The sequence below is a fragment of the Monodelphis domestica genome, chromosome 5 (genome assembly GCF_027887165.1).
Source record: "Monodelphis domestica isolate mMonDom1 chromosome 5, mMonDom1.pri, whole genome shotgun sequence".
NCBI lineage: Eukaryota > Metazoa > Chordata > Mammalia > Didelphimorphia > Didelphidae > Monodelphis > Monodelphis domestica.
Window position 1 is genome coordinate 15,335,328 of NC_077231.1, and position 12,350 is coordinate 15,347,677.

Sequence of the window (12,350 nt, forward strand, 5' to 3'; positions counted from 1 at the left end):
CTTCTTCAAATGTACTATGAATTTATTCCAGTTCTCTTCGTTACTTGTGTATTAGATATGAAGACTTGGTGAATTATAGAGGGGGGAATTTTAGAGAAGTTGCACTAGGAAGTAATTAAAGAAATAAACTGAATCTTGAGCCCCTCCCCTACACTACTTCCTCTTTCTTTCTTCCCAACTGTCTGGATGAAGATCTTCTCACAGATGGTAAGTTGAAAAATTTTCCACTAATAACCAAATCCCACAACTATTACTTTAACTAAAGGATCTTTTATTCTTTGGGGAGAGGGGGTAAGAAGAGGTTGGGGGAAAGAGGGAAATTAGGGTCTCCCTAATTCCAAGTTATCTTGTTGATTGAAGGCTTTGAAATAAAGTCAATTCAGAAAACAAAATTATCTTCTAAGGGTAGATATTAACAGTACTGCTGATAAGTCTTTTCTGGGCAAAACCAAATATCTCTTCAGCTCATAGTATAGGTGAAAGGCAATGGCCAGACAGGCGATGAAGCCACCTTAAGGCAGAAAGAGTCAAGAATGAAGTCCCAGGCAGCTGGAGCCTCCTAACTGCTTCCTTCAAGATTCCATTGGAACAGTCTCCCCTCCCCCAATGATTTGTGTTCCAAAAGTTCTGAGCTCCTTTGCTTTGTAGATTCATTTTTTTCTTTGCCTAAATATCTTCATTCACATTTGGTTCAAATTGGTAAACATTAATACTATACAATAAAGAGGGAAAGAAAGAAGCATTTATTGTCTATCATGTATCAGACACTGTGTTGAGTTATATTTTACAAATATTATCTTTTGAGAACTGTCCAGTGGTCTCTCTGAGGGTCCATGGTCTACTCTGTCCAGGTGTGATGATTTTGGTCAAATAATGAAGTGAGAAGCTCTGCGTGCTCAATCCCACATGTTAAGTATCACATAGTGTTCTGCTATGGCACAGAGGTTCATTTATTTTATAGGTTCAGTGAGTACATGCTTTTCTGGTACACAATCAATTTTCTACATACATGTTTTCATAGAACTTAACAACAGACGCATAACTTAAGGAGATAGTCAAAGAAACATTGTTGCTATAGATGAATGACATAAACAGGGTGATCTGGAGGTTGGTTCTCCCCGACCAAAGAAGAATCATTGTTACTATTGGTCAACTTTCATAGTCAATCATAATTACTTAGGAGATGGATAACAAAACATTCCATAGCTACGTACAGGGTTAGAAGGCAATTTTAGACAGACCAGATTTGCAGTTTTCCTCAATTTACAAGTTCCATTTTTCTTGTGTTGCTTTAAAGCACCTGCCAACGTTGCCTGGTTTCTGTCTGCAGTGGAGTGTGTCTTGAAGGCAATTGATGTTCTTGGCTTGCCTGGCTTATAATGGGAGTGAATGTAACTCTGTGGAGAGGGAAAGGAGGGGGGGTAACGGGTAATGAACTTTAGGTTTTAATTCTGTAAATATAATCTTTTAGGATAATAATGTGGGAGGATTAAGGTGGGATATATGTTTATTCTACAAGTCTTTGCTCTTGTATCATTTCTTTTGTATTAGAGAACAATAATCATCCATTAGTGAGGGAAGTTAAAGAGAGATAAGTCACAGAGGGGGATCAGTAGGGGTATCATTTTCTGGGGGCTGTCTTACAGCCCCCATTTCCCAAACTGTGACTTGGTCAGCCAGTGGGGGTTTGATGGCTCCCAACAATTATCTCATTTTTATAAAACATAATGGAAGAGATACAGAGTTCAAATAAGATATCATTTTTGTCCTCGTATAATTTGCAATCTAGTAGGGGGCATGGAAGACACAAAATTACTATATTACAGAATAGATCAAATGTACTAGAAGTTTGATCAAAATGACAACTATAATTTTCCTAAGATCCCAGGGAAAAGATTATTATCAATAGGGAAGACAAGGCTTATGAATAAGTAGGAATTCAACAGTCAAAAAAAGGAAGAATGTTCCAAGAATACTATGTCTGATGATTTGATAGTCTGAGTGCTTGCAAGAGATCTGAGACATCGCTATAAAAAAAGAGCTCACTTTCTTCATCAACTCCAACCTCCAATATAGTTGGCATCAACTACCACCCATCAACAGCTAAGTCCAAGAACCCAAGCATGGCAAAATATCCCAAAATGCTGCTCTTATTTCTAGCACAGGTGCAATATTGAGTCATCATGTGAGGAACAACTCCTGTGAAGAAAGTGATGGGCTCATCCTCATTAAAGCCTAGCCAACTGCTTTGTATGGGAAAGGAAAGGCAACATCCTAGGAGAGAGTCAGAATAAGGTACATACCAGGCAAGTCACCACCATAAACTCTAGCTTTGTAGTTAACAATTTTGTGAGATAGGTACTATTATTACTCCCATTTTACAGATTAGGTAACTGGCTGATCAACTTTACATTGTCTAACTGCCATGATGTAGCAATGCATCATGGTATGCAATGGTGTAATTTACATCTTTATGTATGCTTCTAGTCTTTGATATCACTGGAATCCCAAGGGACCATCTTCCTAGCTACCACTAACACAATTCCAACTTCTGACCTACTCCTATCAAAAAGTAACTAAGTTCAAGAGTCTGGGGAAATGGTGGCACTCCCTAGACCACCAGTTTTTCTTTTTCAATCCTTACCTTCTATCTTGGAGTCAATGACTCCAAGGCAGAAGAATGGTAAGGGCTAGGCAATGGGGGTCAATTGACTTGCCTAGGGTCACATAGCTGGGAAGTGTCTGAGGCCAGATGTGAACCTGGAACCTCCTGTCTCTAGGCCTAGCTCTCAATCCACTGAGCTATCCAGCTGTTCCCTAGACCACTAGTTTTAATTATAGTCCAAACCTCATAGCCATCTCCCGGGTAGTTCTACAGCTAGTAGTGCTGTAGCTACAGCTATTGAAGACTCATAAAAAGAAATTCTCACTACCAAATCCAATCACTCTCAAATGGTTTAGCAGTAGAAACTGAGATGACTTTATCAATTAAAATTAAAGTAAAGAATATTCATTACCATCTGTTTTGCTACTACACCCTAAGGACAATAGAAGTTTTCCATCTGACTTGCAGCTGAGAACTTCTCTATGTAGTGTCCCCAACACCAGTCCTACCCTACCACCACCCTGCCACTACTCCATGAGAATGAGCTTTTTAAAAGCAGGTACTATCTCCATTTTTCTATTTTTATCTCTAACAGTACATTACTTTGCACACAGTAAGTACTTAATAAATGCCTTTTTGTTCATTTGCTCATATGATCAAAAGCAAAGGAGGGAAAGTTTAGAGTATATTCAAGGACAGACTTTGGCTAGAATATAATAGGAGGTATGGATGACAATAATATGAGACAGATATAGAAAGATAAGGTAGCACCATATAGAGGAGAGTCATGAATGCCAGGCAGAAAAATCGGAACTTTATTGAGTTCACTTTGTAAGTATCTTAACACTTTGACATTTTGGGACATTTGCACATTGCTCAATACTAGCACTTATTTGCTTTATTTTCTCAATTTTAGGAAAGTATTTGAATAGGACAGTGCCTTATGGATTTGGAATGAATAAATATATTATGGAGAGGATTTCTGAAAATGTTTACTGGAAAAATATGTAGAAAGACATAGAGAGGCAATGATTATCTAGATAAAGTGCTCTAAAAATGATTCCATGTTTTGCTTGCTGGTAAGGAGAGTTATATCTTTTGTGTCTATGAGGTCCTGGAGCAGTTGGATGGAGTGTTGTTTCCATCCTACAAAATCAGCATAAGCATCCCAATGTGAAGCAAAAGCTGTAAAAAATCAAGAAATTGTAAAAAAATCAAGAAATTCTATTATTGCCCTAGGAAGGCAATGACCATCATGCCCCCAAACTTTTTGCCAACTTCTTCAATCTTTTAGGTTCCCTTCCTGTGGCTCAGATACAATACGGGAAATAAGAAGAGATCAACCTAGGAAAGCAGGAAGAATCACCAATCTCCAACCTAGGAATTAAAGAGCAAAGAATGAAGAGGGAAACAAGGCTCTAGCCTGAACAGATGATGGGAGCAGGAGGACATGTATGAAACAGATGACTTTGAGACTACAATGAAAGTAATATCTATGTTTTATGTTGTCCATTACTTGATGTTTCTTGATATCATGCTTTTCACAATTTAGTTGCTTTTGATTACAAAATGAGTTCTAAGTTGTGGTTAAGTTAAGTTAACCATCCTCAGACACTTCCCAGCTGTGTGACCCTGGGCAAGTCACTTGACCCCCATTGCCTAGCCCTTACCACTCTTCTGCCTCAGAGCCACACACAATACACAGTATTGACTCCAAGATGGAAGGTAAGGGTTTAAAAAAAAATTTAAGTTAACCATGAGTGTTTCAAAGAGAAGATGGATGGACATTGAAACAATAAACATATATATATATATATACATATATACATATGTGTGTGTGTGTGTGTGTGTGTGTGTGTGTGTATAAAATTTGGTCCTGAATAGACTTGGAAGCAACATGATATGGTAGGTTGCCCATTAATCTCTAAAAAAACCTGTTGAACTTTGTAGGCAATTGGAACTGTGTATATTATATGGAAGATTACTTTATCAGAGGTAAGGAATATAGACTGTATAGAGTGAAGAAAGACCCTGCTAGGGGACCAGTAGAGTAATTTAGTATGGTGGTAATATGAACTTATACTTCTGGGAGGTGTTAGGAAGAGGGAGAAAATGATCAACAGGAATGAACAGAGAGAGTCAACAATATTTAGCTACTGTTGAATATAAAATGTGAAGGCAAAGGAAAAGAAAAAAATTCCAGATTTCAAACATGGAAGACAATGAAAATAACTAATGAGAATAATGAAGATAAAATAAAAAAAGAAGCTCCTGAAATAATCTCTGCCTTTTTCCTATTTACTTACCTCTTTCTTCTCTTTAGTTGTAGTATCATTTGTGAGCATTAGAAATTAAATGGTAATGACTAGGAATCAGTATAGTTCTCACTAAAAATAAGTCACAGCAAAGTAATCCCATTTCCTTTTTAATAGAGTTCCTTGACTAATACTTTATAATACGGACAGACCATATCTTGAATTTTAGCAGTTTTGTGGCTTTTTAAAAGAGTTTCTCATGATGTTACTGTGGACAAGATAGAGAAATGTGGGCTGATTACTGTATAGCTAAATTTGTAGATACTATATATAAAAATGCCAAACATGAGGGGAGCTATCTAGTGACTGCTACAGAACTTTATTCAAAATTTGTTTTTAAAGACTTGACTGAAGATATGGAAGGCATAAGATTAAGTAAATGATGTATCCAGAATACAATTTAAATCAGGTATGGAACAGGTAGCTTTGTTTCACACAGAAAAGGGAATGTTAAAGAATAATTAAAGCAATATCCAGTAACGTATTCCCACCAATTTAATTGGTTGAAAGGCTAATATTCAAGATTCATTGGTGCATTTGCAAAGTTTCTTATTAGGGTTGCTAATTAGCCATTTTGTCCTTTATCTCTATTGAGTATAGTTAGAAAAGTACCTAGAGTTCTGTATTCCCAGTGGTCTAAAACTCAATTAAAAAGAGTCAGGATCCCTGCTACTGCATTTTAACTTAGAAAACCACATATTGACATTATCTTTGTTCTAATGTATTTTATATTAAGTATTTCCCAATTACATTTTAATTTAGTTTATCATCTCCAGGCTACACCTAGGAGGCTGCTGCCCTTGTATTGTAAAAAATAGACTCGAATACAGGACTACAATTCCCATGAGCCTTTGCTCCACTTCCCCAGAATGCCTTGTAATTTCACCTGGGCCAAGATCGAGAAGGTATTTAAGCTGATTCAATGGCTTTTGAGGGTCTCTCTTGACTCTTGGACTTCCGTTTTGGGGCAGGCCTGGCTTTTTTCATAATGTAGGTGAGGTTGTGTCTAGGCCACTCAATGGCCTGGACATGTGTCTCTTATCCTGTATTTTCTTTAATCCTTAATCTTCAATAAACCTCAAAAAAAATATAATACTCCTTGCAGAGAGAAACTATTTTCTACCTGCCTCAGTCTCCCCATCTACCCTAAATTTTAATCTTTACAGTATCACATGTTTCAAACCTGTGTTCTAGAATGCTCTCCAGTTCATTTTAACTTTCTAGCTTCCCTGGATTCCTTCAAATCCCAGGGAAAATCTGACCTTCTACAGGAAGCCTTTCTCAATCTCTCTTAATACTAGCCTCTGTTGACTATTTCTAATTTATTCTCTTATAAAGAACTTGTTCGTGCACATATTGTATTCCCAATGGCCTGTGAATTCCTTGAGAGCAGTGACTGACTGTCCTTTACCATTTTCACATTCCCCTCTTAGCACAATGCTTGACATACATTTGGCATTTAATAAATGCATTTTAACTGACTAGTCTTTCAGTGGACCTCTTTCCCTTTTCATACTGTCTGCTTCTACAATGCTGTTTAGCTATTACAACTGTTTCAGTAATTGTAAGACTGCTCTTTGGGTGCCTAGCAAGGGGAAGACATCAATTACCTTTGGAGATCTCATAAGGCCTTGTACAAAGGAAAAGAAGAAATAAATGGGAGGCAGCCCAAATCCCAGGCACAGGCTTGCCTAAGAGGCCATTAGTTCGTGGCTTGCAGCCAGGTGAAAGGCAGTACACCACCCACCTGCCCCTCCAGACAGCTGAGACAGTCATCTTTACATTTTGAAACTAACAGAAAGAGGAAACTTGGGGACCTGGAGTCATCATGGCTAACAGAAAGCAATCAGAAGATTCCTATTTGTGCCTGAAATAGGGGCGAAGGAAAGAAGAAGTCACTCATAATAATAAGAAGAAATAGGTCTACCCTCCATTTTATTTTCACTGTCTTTCTTTCACCATCCCTCATTCTTTCCTTTTTAAAAAAGTTTATGTAGTTTAGTTTTTCCTTTTGTTTGTATACTCAGACTTTCCAAGCATAAATATCACAACCCATCCATACCCTATACAACTTGTTCAAGACTTATCTTAATTGCCTCTTTGGGTCAATTATTAGAAGTCAATGTCCTTGCATTCTCCTGATATCTTAAGGATACCATTGAAATGGGGTATAGGGTGTCTTCAGGGAGGGGCTTGTGTGAGGGCTTGCTGAGCCTTTTTCAGGGTTGTTGTCCTTTTTTGGTGTCCATCTGCCTCTTGGTTCCCACCTGTGGCTCCAAGAAGCTGTAATATGTACAGCAGCCACACTTCAGTAAACCATCTTGGCAGATGGGCCAAGGTAGGCAGAGGATAACTGACAGGTCTCAAACCCATCAATGATTTGGGGGGTGTCTACCTAGGCATGTGAAAACTTTCCCACTTGGAATGGGCAGATGAGAAAATTTGTTCCAATGACCATGCAGGTGGCTTAAAACAGGTGCGGTGGAGCACTGGTGAGCTTGGTTTAACAGTGAAGAAGGCAAGGTTATCCACTACATCCTGAGCCATCACTAATCATCTTAACTTTTGTCTTGCCATTGGACTTCTATGACTCAGAAAGAAAGAGTGAGGCTAATGACTTTGTACAACTCTGTCTCACTTAAATGCAATTTATTCTCAAGTCAGACGTCACCAGTGATGTTATTTTGATTCTCTTTGAGTAGCAAAGGACAAGAATCAACCAATCCATTTCTGAAGTCCTGAGGTTGTTTCATATGCCATCTCTCTTTCTTATCATATGAAGAAGCCCACTTTTTTTCCCTTACATTTTCCTGATGACATCCTTTACTCTTTTTCTTCAAAGTTCCTCATTTACTATGTGTTATAGCCTGATCATACCCACCATGTTTTCAATTGTCCATCCTAAAACATGTCATAATCCTAGCAATAGGCATTCTACATCTACTTGAATTTCCCTATATGGTTAGGATAATTTATTCTAATTTGAATCTAGATGTCTTCCAGATGGATTTATAGTATTTCAGGACTTGCTGAAACCAGCACAATGTCATCTTCAAACAGTAATATCTTGATGATTTAACTATCCCCAGGAATTGCCTTTTTAACTTGTATTCATCTTTCTCAATCTCTGGGCAGCACGGATAATCTCTCTCCTCCAAATTTTCATGACACTGCTCCTTTTCAGTTCTCTTCTTAACTGTCTGGCCATTCCTTCTATATCTTTTGGTCAATTATCATCCATAACCTACTCTCTAACTATGGGTTCTGACCTAACCTTCTTCTCTTGGTACCTTTGCTCATTTGATGATGATGATATCAGCCTCCACGGTCTCACTTTCCCCTATACAGATGACTCCCAGATGTTTATATTCATCTCCTATTTACATCCATCCAGGTCAGATTTCAAACTGAATTTTCTTTATGGATATGAAACCCAAAATAAAGAACAAAATTGGCATTTTACCATCTGGTTCCTATGTACCTTTCCATATCTATATCTACAATCCTTGCTATTTTTCACACACATCCTTCATCTTCCATCTCCATGTCTGTCTTCAATGCATGGAATGAATTCCTTCCTCACCTTCACCTCTTAGAATCTCTAGCTTTTTTTTCAAAACTCAACTTAAATATTACCTGATTCTTACCCTGCCTCCCTTCAAAATGCTAATTCTTTCCTTTTCCCCATTACTTGGTACTGATTTTGCATATCTTTGCATATTTTTTTCCTTTTATGTTATCTCTTTAAGTGTAGCTGCTATTTTTGTAGGAAGCTTGAATGAAAGGAGAATAAAGAGCTGAATATGACTTAAATGACTGAACAACAACAAAAATATCAGAAAAGGGAAACTCTACAACTTTCCTTCAGTCTCCCCATTTCTGCTTTTCTGAAGGAATTTCTTCTCTTATTAGGTTCCATGAATTCCCCCCCCACACACACACTTGAATCTCTTCCTGGGAAAATAGGAAGAATGAAACTAATGGACCTAACTGATTCATCAGTGGGGAAGTGCTTTCTACCTTATGATGTTTTCACTATAAGGAATTTAGTGGTAAAGCTGATGGTCTCATGACAGCCTTTTCAACAAGCCAATAAATTGAGAATCTCACCACTCTGTGGTCAGAGAGGAACCAAGAATTATAGTTTAGGATGGAAGTAAATCTTTATAAGTGGTATTCATGTGAGTGCACACATACACACTGATGTGCTATGATTTGAGCAGAATCAAAATATACTCATTCAAATGAAAAATCCTTAACCAGTGCTTGTGACAAAGTGACTCCATGATCTGAGTAGTAAAGTGGAAACCATAATTCTAATCATGATCTTGACTTCTTGGGTTATCTCTTCAAGTCCCTTGACCTTCCCGGGCCCTAATTTCCTCCTCTGGGAAATAATAATAATTCTTTTTCAGGTTTCTTGTATGAAATTGCTAATAAAACTGTTGCTGAGATGTAAGTGTAATGTTTCACAAACATTTAATCAAGGCAGAAATCAGTTCTGGGGCTAATTACAACAGGTTGACTCTCTTCACAGTTAGATTGCTAACACAAAAGAGGGATTTGCCATTAGTAAAGAATTCATCTCAGTTTTTCAAGCTGCCACTGAAGAGATTATAATGGACAATATTTTTGGATTGTCACTGTCAAACAACCTGGATTAAGAAGGATTATCCAGAACACAGGCTGCCATTGAGATCAGGCTGGCATTTGCAATAGCTATTAAAATGAAGAGGCTGATTTTGGATCTTAAAAGTAATACTTTAGATTAAAATCAGGTGAAATCTTGTTCTTGCAACACGTGACCCTCTTTCCCTGGTCCCTTTTCCCAAAGTCTTCTCTCATCCCAATATATCTACCCACATAGATTTTTTTTTTTTGCACCTAAACTGATATACTAGTGAAATGGCAGGTTAGAGGAGATAAAGTGCTGAGTTGGGTACAGAGTGGGCCCAAGCTTAAATTAAGAAATTAGCAAATACATTTGGCTTTAGTGCGTTTAGGCTTCTATTCCAAAGTCCTCATGCTTTGCTCTGGATTCTCACCATCTTCCAATTTTGCCTTTATCTGGCATTGCCCTCTTTAGCTCTTCTCTAGGACAGTCCTCATCCCTCCTCTACCCAATAACAGTTATGATTCTTATTCCCTCAGCACTTTGCTCTAACTGAGTCTAGCTGGTAGTCATTTTAGGCAGGAAAGACATTCTTGGAGTAAGGAGGGATCCTATCTTTGGCAGAATGTCTTTCCCAGGTAGGATGAGATCAAATTGAATTGGAGTCTATTACAACTACCACCAAAGAACTAGGCTTGCGTTTGAGAAACCTAGTCATTGAGGTGTGTGTTCCTACAGAGGGATTTTCCGACATACAATTAAGTTTGAGGCCATGACTAGTAAAAGATTTACTGTGTTCAAGAATGAGTGTTGAAGGAACAACACCTGTTATATGTAGACTGGGCTGGTTTTCCTTTTGGAGATTATCATTGGTTTGGCTTCCTCACTGCCTAAGGCATCAAAGGCTCAGTCTAGGAGAATTTTGTTTCAGAGGTTTTATCTGAGCTTTTACTGCTTGTGGAATGTTTCTGACCATAGCTATGCTGGTTGCTGTGGTGAATGCAGAGGTGGAGGGGAGTAGCCCTGTATAAAAATCTAAGTAAATGTCTTTTTAAACGGAGGAATTGAATCCTTTTTATCCTTTGTCATTAGTGAAGTTATTTTTATAGCATTTTAGATCTATAAATGCCTTTTCCCTGAATCCTCTCTCCCTTCACCTCCCCCAACCCTGTACTACCCACCTTCTCCAGAGCCATACTTCTTTCTGGGTGCTCACTGGCCTCTTATTTAACCCTTTCTAGATGATGATCTAGGTAGTCCATCTCATTCTTCTGCTCAGTAATATTTATGAGTCTCATTTCCTCAGAGCCTTGCCCTAGATGAGTCTGGCCTTGTTTCTCAGACTAAGGAGGGATCTAGCTCTGGCACAATCTTATTCCTGGTTGATTTGAGAACCAAACTGAGTAAATTACCACTATCCATATATGAGGACATAGACCTATCCTAGGGGAAACTTACTCCTACTACTACAAATCCCTTCCCTGAGAGTTTATAGGAGTTCCTCTTAGGTAACACCTTGCTTTTGAAGTCAGAAAACCAGGGTCCAAATCCTGACTTTGAGCAAGTCACTTACTTCATTCACAGAGCCTCAGTTTTCTTATCTGTATAATAGAGACAATAATACTCACACTATCTGCCACGTGAGATTTCCAAAAGGAAAGGAACAACAGAAATGTGAGCTATGGCATTATTTCCAGTGCATCATTCCCTACTTCCCAATCCAATGTTCTTTCCACTACTCATTTAAATCTCTTTGGACGTCAGTTTCTTTATCTATAAAGTGAAGATCTAAATGATCTAAATTTTTTTTCCAGTTCTAAAACTGTGATCCTAACATCCTGTTGTTATGTTACTGTGAAAAATGTTCATTTGAACCTACAAATATGAAGCATTTGAATTTTTTTAAATTCCCTTCCAAAGTGACCTTGACTAACACCAGTGATCTTTTCTGGCCTAGAAGGTATAATATTTTTCTTGTTTCTTCAGCCTTTTCCTGAACTCCCCACCCTGTTTTCCTTCAGTGTTCATCTTCTCCCTCTTCCCAAATTTTCTTCCCCACATTTTCCTATTATACCTCCCTTTCCTCAGATTATTTATGCTTCACAAATCCTTTCCCTCTCTTTCCTAATTCATTTTTTTCTCCCTTTCCACCACTTTCGCCCCACCCTCTGTGAAGGAAATAAGATTTCCATGCTCTTTTATCTTGCTGGCTGGCTCACTTGCCTCTTCCTATGACATGAGATTCTAGAGACAGACAGTGGGTGAGGCATAATTTTCCCTGCCTCATTTTCACCATATAGTCACTGAGACAGAAACGGAACAACAAATCCAAATGTTAGTGTGAGCTTTAGGCATCCATCAGTAAGTCTTGGCCTGTCATTAGGCACACCTTTCTGTGGAATGAAGTTGGCCAGATCAAATGCATGGCTTTAGAGGGCATCCTCTATTCACATTGCAGTTACCAGCTGTTACCATCTTCCTTTTCTTTTTGTCCATGCCCACACATGGGCAGGTAAACACATGCACACATTTGAGCAGATATGTATGGGCTCATTCTCACTTGCAAGCCATATTTGACACAGCTTTTATGTGTGAGGACTGCCAGTGAAATTCAGTGTTCCTGGTTACACTTTACCCAATGGAATCAAGATAGGGAACATTACTAAATAAATTAATAAATAATCATTTCTGATCCAAGTGAGTATCTTTACAAATCCAATTTACAATCCAAGCAGAGAATCTTTACAAAATGAACTTGCTAAGTAAGAATTTGTTGGGATGGATGGAATGCCCTGAGGAAAATGCTAGCAGGATCATC

General features: G+C 38.2%; 1 long non-coding RNA gene across 1 annotated transcript in view; it reads left to right on the plus strand.

Annotated features, from left to right (window-relative positions):
* Window positions 1-322: 322 nt before the first annotated feature.
* Window positions 323-12,350, plus strand: part of LOC103096770 (uncharacterized) — a 36,045-nt gene continuing 24,017 nt past the window's right edge. Inside the window, exons 1-2 of the long non-coding RNA XR_472292.3 lie at window positions 323-2,295; window positions 3,900-4,091. This is a non-coding gene — a long non-coding RNA (uncharacterized LOC103096770). The remainder of the gene's footprint in view (window positions 2,296-3,899; window positions 4,092-12,350) is intronic.